General features: G+C 31.6%; 1 non-coding gene across 1 annotated transcript; it reads left to right on the top strand.

Annotated features, from left to right (window-relative positions):
- The first annotated feature begins 3,709 nt into the window (after positions 1-3,709).
- Smp_tRNA_01084_Gln_TTG.1.1 lies at positions 3,710-3,776 on the top strand. Its single transcript has one exon. It is a non-coding gene (tRNA).
- Positions 3,777-6,000: the final 2,224 nt, after the last annotated feature.

Below are 6,000 nucleotides of genomic sequence, written 5' to 3'. Positions count from 1 at the left end.
GAGTCCCATAATGGGACGAAATGGCCGTTTAGTGCTTGCAGGTTTTCGATGGTGGTCTAGCTTCAATTGACTCATGATTTCAACTATACAAAAATTACTAAAATCTCAACAAAACCCCCTTCTTATAGCAATATTAATTATGATAACAATAGTACTAATAATTTCGTTAACTTCATTGTAACCATGAATATCATTACAGTTAAAGATGTAATACCCAGTATAGTTAGTTAATTCGTTATTACTTAATGCTTTCGTAAAATATAAAAAACTAAACATCAAGTACTTTATTTGCACATCTTCCTTTAATTATTCTTTACATACTTTGTGATTCTTCCAATTTTGCTATTATTACAATTATTCCTCGATTTCCTTCTTGATCTCTTTAGTTCAATATTTAGTTGGCAGGCATTCCACTAATGATTGCGGTGAAATATTACTTATTTCTGTCATCATAAGTAGTATATACCACAGTAGTATTATATTTAGAATTATCACGGTTTAATGAGATTATTTTCATCATGGAATAAGAACAACTGAGAGTTCTGTTATAAGAAATTCCAGATTTCTTAATAATGCTTTAAAATAGACTGTTCTAGTGACTCTAAAGTTGAGCCAAGTTGAAAATGGATGTTCAATCCATTAGATTTCAAATAATCAAATCAAAAGTGATAAACCATTTACCATTGTCTTCAGTGAGTTGATATCTCCCAACAGACCTGGTTGAACTCCATTGGTCACTGCTTCTCACTAGAACTTCATGAAATACCCCTTGGAGCCAGTCACCAGTGAGCATATGATTATTATCAGAGGGGGGTGGCAAAATAGGACGAAACAGCCTTCCAGTGCTTCCAGGTTTTCCATGGTGGTCTAGCTTCAATTGACTCATGATTTCAACTATAAAATTACTGAAATCTCCACAAAAAAACTCAAAAGCTATATGTTTATAGTAATATGTTGAGATGGTGAATTACTACCTTTAGTGTTGGTCATGAGTAGTAATAAGCCAAGTTGAAATAGTTATAAGTTTGAGTTTATAATTTACTATTGTTGATACTTAAGACTATAGTTGCTCAGCCACTGTCACAAAAGGGTAATCATAAACACGCATTAAAATCTTCATACTTATGGAACAAGTTAATAGCTATTTAAACACAAGCTGTTCAGTGAATAGCACGTTGGACATTTTAAGTGAAAGGTTGTGGGTTCAAACTTCAGTATGAACATTAACAACACAGATATAATTGCATCTAGTTGATGAGTTCTAAACGAAAAGAAACGCATGTACTACATTTTGCTTTTAGCCACTTTCATTATACTAAGATGGGACAGTTGTTTACTATTTGCTGGACATTTTTATATGTTTAATAATTCACAAGTTAATAGTTAGTTAGTTGCTGGTTAATTTTGGATATTTCTTTCTAACTTCTCAATGTGTCGAATTGAAAATCCAGAAATGATTGATTAGTATATCATCTGATTAACAAAACAGCAATAAAATAAGTTGAAAGTAGGGAAATCAATGTACAACACTAATACAGACAACCATAGTCACGTACAAACATCGCCAACATGCATATATAGATACAAAATTACTTTAACTATACACTGTTACGGATATAGAAGTCAATTATGTTTTTGTCAAAACAACCATGTTTTAAATTCATTATCACCTAGACAGAATGGAAAATAATAATTTAATAACAAAGGTTTTATGCATTAATAGTAATATACTTCTTGTTTAACCATCTCATAGTAAATAGCTCTTTTCAATGTCAATAATTGTTTTTGGTTTAGTCTTGATGATAGTTAAAGAATGAATGACAATAAGTGAACTAACAAGTGTTTTTTTATTTTGTGTATATATATATAATCCCGCTCGGGATAGACGCTTCTGAAAGACACCATCTAAGTGTGGCGCATATATATCTGATGCCCCCTTGTACCAATAAATAAATAAATAATTCATGAGTGCTTACAAGCATAAGTCATTGTGTGTACAGATGCATAATCAAAAACTCTTTTAAATAGTTCATTGCTAAAGTTATTTACATTTTGTATAGTATATTCATGATAGATCAATGTAAATATATAAACTACTTGTAATGTATCGGAAATAGTATATGGTTACTTAAGAGTTATCTATTTTATTTACTTCTAAAAATCTTGAGAAGCTGAAAAATATCTCAACTTACTTATAACCAATCAATGTTCTTGGAAGGTTCTCTAAGTTGATTGATCAATTACCAGAATTCTTACCATCTTTTCTAATGGGTTCTAAAACATCAAGGTCACCGGTAACCTCCTTATAAGTACCTTTTGTTTTCTCTTGCTAAATAAATCCTGAAAGTAAAGTTCCTTTTGCACTTCTACCTTCTTCTCTCAATTTCCATTCAATTATTAAAAATATTTCAAATGAGAATCAAAATAAGGGTGTTCAATGCAATACCATTTGAAGTCATAATTGCATGTATTACTGAGAAAGCACAAGCTAAAACTAGATAGTTATCTAGTAGTCTCTAGTTTTCATTACTTCATTAAATCATATCAATGTGTTATGGAAATCAATCTCAAAATAGTACAACAATGTACTAATCTACAAATGCTTATTGAAAATAAATAAAGTAATTGTTTTAACGAAGGACACTCTTTTATAATAAGTCTATTTACAAAGCTGTATGATCAAATATAGATATAATGAATTTTAAACCATTTAATAATCCTACATTGACTAGGATATAATTATTTATGGAAAGTAATTCAACTATATGATTTCAGCTGGAGAAAATGGTGAACGGATGCTCAATTTCCTAGATTAGTTGAAGTTAGACTTTAACACCGTTGGATGCCAGATCTGTGGTCTAGGGGTTAAGCGCTCGCGCCGGAGACTGATAGGTCCTGGGTTCAAATCTCGCGATGCGGGATCGTGAATGCACACTGCTGAGGAGTCCCACAATAGGACGAAACGGCCGTCCAGTGCTTCCAGGTTTTCGATGGTTGTCTAGCTTCAATTGACTTATGATTCTAACGATATAATTTTTAATTGTTTACGACTTAGTGACCTAATGAACTATAAGAAATGTCTGCCGATTAATGTGAACAGTATGATTGTGGGTGTTATTTATAATTACGATGAAGATAACATTTAAAAATTATAAACAATAATTCTGGTATCTAAACAATCTTATCATAAGTAGAGATCAAATAAAAATGTAAACATGTTTTCGTAATGTAACAGAAAAGGGAACAAGAAAAGTAAACAGTAAACAAACAAGATCAAATTATGACTATGGTAAAAAAAAACAAGATAGAGAAACCTATTAAAATGTTTTTGCATATATAAATTGTGGATAGTTAAAGGTCCTATAGTGTAAAGTAGGTTTCAGTGTTTACTATCTAGAATCTTTAATTAGATTTTCTGATTAATATTAAAGAACATTTGTGAAACTAAATAAATTCATTTAGTATTGTTTGTTTGAATCTTCCCATCGATGTGTTAGGACTGCAACTGGTCAGTCTCTAATTGGCATATGTGCATACTGTGCGTATTGCCTCGATATTGCCTTAATTCACAAGCATGGTAGGCAAAGATGGATAGTAGCTAGCAGTGGAATCCAGGATGCGCGTTTCGTCCTATTTGGGGCTCGTCAAGCAGACAATACTATATGAATTTAAACTTCACCCCATTGCACAAGCAAGTGGCTATCACGACTCAGTGGCCGAGTGGATAACGCGATGGCGTTTGAAGCGAAAAGTACTGGGTTCGAGTCCCAGAATGAACATCAATTCCGAAATGCAGGTACATCCAGCTGACGAGTCCCAAATAGGACGAGAGGCGCGTCGTGGATCCCACTGCTTGCCACTATCCGTCTTTGCTTACAATGCTTGTGAAACTAAATGTTTGGAATTCATTAGATGCTGTAGAATCAAAGAAGTAATTGATCTGTATTGTTTCTTGTCAAATCATACTGGTAGATACTATTGAAATACAACATAGTATTAACTCAAATGAATGATCTATATAGCTCCACAGATGTTGGTAAATTTGTAAATAAACAGTGAACTGATCGGTTATTGTAGTTAGTTTTTCACATAAAAACCGGTGGTAGAAGATGTCACTGACAATATCTTCCTTAAACTGAATGACCGATGAAGGCTGTCTTAATGATGAATATATCGTTGCTGTTTTAAAAAATCAGAGTCATTTTAATGTGACACGCATAAACCAGGTAAGTCAACAGTCTAGTGGATAAATAATCCTTCAGTCTCCAAAACACTAAAAAAATAAGTAATTTTAACTTAAGCATAATCGAATACACTTGGTGTTGTTTACTTGTATCTTCCGATTGTTATTAAGCATAATCGTTTAAATAATTTAGTTTGAAAATCATAAATTTCATAAGAGTCATCATTAAGTTGTATAAGATATAATTTAGGCTAGAAAAAATAACAAACCGACGCTTTTCCCTTCCTCAATTTAGGAATGTTTTTTTTAACGCTAAACATACATTATGATTATGTTGTTTTTTTAAAAAAAAACTTATTTCAGGTCAACATTGTTGATGATTTTATTGTAGGCTTATAAGTAATAACATTTCAACTATAAAATTATTATAATATCCACAAAACCATCTTCTAATAAAGTTGAAAATGTCAATTATTTTATTTCGACTCGGTTGATTTAAAGTGAACATGTTCATTAGCAAATCTAACGTTACAAGTTATTGATTCTATCTTGATTTGGGATAATGAATGTTTAATGTAGGGAAATAATTAAATTAGAAAGAACAGTTGCCCAAACATCTCTCTTTTTAATGAATGTTAACTTATTGGAAAAATTATCGTTAACTCACTTGCAAACCTATGAAACACAACATTTACATACTTACTCTCATTCTTTACTCCTTGTCGAGGAGCATAGACTACCCGCCAGCATTCTCTATTCAACTTTGTCCTCGACAATCCTTTCCAATTCTTTCCATTTCCTATTCATACTTTTGATGTATGTTTCCTATTTTCCATTTGCCTTCACAATTCCAAGTTAGCGCTTGCTACGTAATGCAGTTTGGTGGCTTCCGTAATGTATGTCTTGTTCATTTCCAACATCTTTTTTTAATTTTCTCTCAAATTGGAAGCTGATATGTTCTCTTTCTCAGTAAGTTGTTGGTGACGATATCCGGTCAATGCTTATTGAGTATCTTATGTGAACAATTGTTTATAAATACTTGTACTCTTTTGATGATGGTTGTAGTAGTTCTCTAAGTTTCAGCTCTATACAGTATAACTGTCTTGACGTTTACACATAATATTAAATAAAACAATTGTACATTAAGTAATTCTTTGGAGACAACTGAATGTATTTAGAGACAAATCACAGAATATCTCAGTAACATATGAAAGCCATATTGTAAATAGTTAATTTGCAAGCTATCAATCAATTGTCTCAATCTTGACTGTTCCTTCTGTAAATATCAGTCCATCGTCTCCGATTATTATTGTTCATGCATTTTCATACTAATTACGTCCCGTTCTCGTTCTTACCTTACCGATCTTGTACTGAAATACATTCTCTGCCTGACCATCGTTATATACTACTTATGTGGATATAAGTAGCCTACATCACAAAAGAGCATAGGATGTTAAAGAATGATTTCCAAGCCTCTAAATGTTGAGTTCTCCTTTCCAACTGTTTTCTAAATGATAATCATGATTTTAGTATTAATAATAGTGTTCAGTTTAAAAAGTTGATATTAGGAAAAGAAAGTTTTATTGGTTATCAAATGATGTAGATTTAAATTTGTTGATTTTTAATGACATTTATATACCTAAGAGTTTTAGTAACTAAGCACCGTTGTCGAATATATAAAAAAATATTGTTTAGGGTTATACAGGATATATAATGTTTATTTAACTGTGAAGTAATATACGAGTATAACTAGTATATCCGACGAGAAAAATGAAAGGTAACTGCTGGGATTTATCTATAGGCTAATATTATATGAA

This window comes from Schistosoma mansoni, chromosome W (genome assembly GCF_000237925.1).
Source record: "Schistosoma mansoni strain Puerto Rico chromosome W, complete genome".
NCBI lineage: Eukaryota > Metazoa > Platyhelminthes > Trematoda > Strigeidida > Schistosomatidae > Schistosoma > Schistosoma mansoni.
The sequence above is the reverse complement of the archived record's forward strand: the minus strand, read 5'-3'. Positions and strand labels throughout refer to the sequence as shown.